Source organism: Dermacentor albipictus, chromosome 2, assembly GCF_038994185.2.
Source record: "Dermacentor albipictus isolate Rhodes 1998 colony chromosome 2, USDA_Dalb.pri_finalv2, whole genome shotgun sequence".
Taxonomy (NCBI): domain Eukaryota; kingdom Metazoa; phylum Arthropoda; class Arachnida; order Ixodida; family Ixodidae; genus Dermacentor; species Dermacentor albipictus.
In genome coordinates this window covers 98,907,062-98,909,280 of record NC_091822.1, presented here as the reverse complement: position 1 = coordinate 98,909,280, position 2,219 = coordinate 98,907,062, and the positions used below count along the sequence as shown (strand labels likewise).

The window sequence follows — 2,219 nt, the reverse complement described above, 5'->3', positions numbered from 1 at the left end:
GTGCCCTCTGACAGCACCCTATATGGAGCCTCTTTCAAGGCGATGTCAGTGTGAAAGGAAGGTTTCGTCACAACTGCAGATGCCAATGCCTGCGCTGTGAAAGTATAGGACGAAAGACAGTCTATTCGATGGAGAAGTGGGTGTTCCGATACAGGTAGTGGTATCGGTCCTATGCCCCTGCCGGACAATTTTTGGCAGGAAAGCGCCGCAAAGATGCGATGTGGTGTCATTATACCGGCACACCCCTAGCTTCCATTGCCCGCCTGCTGTTTGTAGCGATGGCTTCAGCGAGACATACAAGGGTAGCAGGAAACATTTTCATTGTCGCTGTGTAAGCCGCAATCTGGCAGGCCCATCGAGTATCGTTGAGACGCTCCAGTTGAATCGCTGTCAAATATAGCCTTTTCTGCACATCTACGTATAGGAAGTTAATTGAAGATCCAATCAGGAAAAAATAGAGCAATTCTGAAATAGTTACAAAATTGCTCACCAGTTTTATCACCTTGCAGACATCCACCATGGCTTGATTGAGGCGGTAGTTAATGTATTGGACGTACACTGCCGGCGGAACTTCCTGCCTGAGCAGCGCCTTGTGGCCCCTTCAGTTACCGCTCACGATGCGCGCAACATGATATGTTTGAGCAATGCACAGCTAAAAATCTATGCCGCAGCGATTCAACGCTTCCTTTACGTAAACCAGGAGTGAGTTGTCATCTAACTGCTCCACGCTGCGGAATCAAAGAAAGCCCTCAAGAACAGCACCACTTGCGTAGTACCTTACTACAGCTGATAATTGTTCCGTCTTGCTTAGGTCCTTGCTTTCATCGACAATAAGTGAAAAGTACTAGGAGTTTTTCTTGTCTTTCCTTATACGTGTTATTGTGATGTGGCTGAGTATGTCGAGGATATCGTACCGTATCGACTGATGAACGTCATTCGCGTTCGCTCCTATACCATTCAGTCCCTTTCTGAAAGTATTGTCATATGTGTCAAACAACATCAAGAGCTCAACCAAGTTTACCTTGTTTTCACTTGTGGCACTTTGATCGTGGCCCTTCTGAGCAGTTCCGTGAGCGGCAGTTAATCTCAAAACATGTGTTACTCTTGCTATGTAAGAGCTGTTTTCCTGCACCTCCCTGAAGTACGTGTCGCTGAGATGTGTGGAACAGACCAGCTCTGTCCTCCCGACTTCTTCTGCGCGTAGTAAGCCCACGATGTCTGGTAAGAGTTATGTGCCAGTGAGTTTTCGCGCTTACGGAAATCAGCATCTTTCCGTAGGGCTTTTTTCCAGTTACTGTATCCACCGTTGACAAATGTCGTTTTTGAGTAACCAAGGTTTGTGAGTGGTGGTACTGGCTAACACTCCCAGGGTTCTGGTAAGAAACATAAATACCCAAGAAAAGTTGACGGGGAAGTGGCGCCTCGGTAGCTCAATTGTTAGAGCATCGCACGCGTAATGCGAAAACAGGGGATTGTTCCCCACCTGCGGCAAGTTGTTTTTTCGTCCACTTCCATTTCCATTAAAATTATAATTTCATTATTCATTTATTAGGTACAAGTAATTTCCTCTATATTGTACTTGTAGTCAATGTTTCCTGGCTTCTTATGATATGATTAATAAAAATTGGGCTCATCGGTTAACCCCCTTTCTTCTCGTTTATTACATAACGATGGTCTCCAATCCGGCAACATTGACGCCCTCAGGTAGCACGCGTGGGTTTATTGACCAGTTGCCTTCACCCAAAAAGATCACAAACTCGTGACGTCTTCGGCAGAAAGGATCTTCCACATCCGCCACCAAGGTTTGTGATTGGTGGCGCTGGCTAGAGCACTCCCAGGGTTCTTGTACGAGACATAAATACGCAAGAAAGTAGATTGGGAAACGGCGCCGCGGTAGCTCAAGTGGAAGAGCATCGTACGCGTAATGCGAAGACGTGGGATCATTCCCCACCTGCGGCAAGTTTTTTTTTTTTCGTCCACTTCCATTTTCATATTTAAAATTTCTTTAATTCATTCATTAGGCAAAAGTATTTTACCTATGCTTGCCTTGGTGTGAATGTTTGTTGGCTTCTTACGACAGGATACAATACGGTGACATATATCAAACGATAGAAGTTCGAGTTCGGCGGAACGGCATGAAATCCTGGCAGGATGTTGCATCCGATTCGACATTTGGGATTCACCGCGATACAGTAATCGGAATCGATAGCCAAGTCGAA

General features: G+C 45.8%; 1 non-coding gene across 1 annotated transcript; it reads left to right on the top strand.

Annotated features, from left to right (window-relative positions):
- Window positions 1–1,887: 1,887 nt before the first annotated feature.
- TRNAT-CGU (transfer RNA threonine (anticodon CGU)) lies at window positions 1,888–1,959 on the top strand. Its single transcript has one exon. It is a non-coding gene; the product is annotated as a tRNA-Thr (tRNA).
- Window positions 1,960–2,219: the final 260 nt, after the last annotated feature.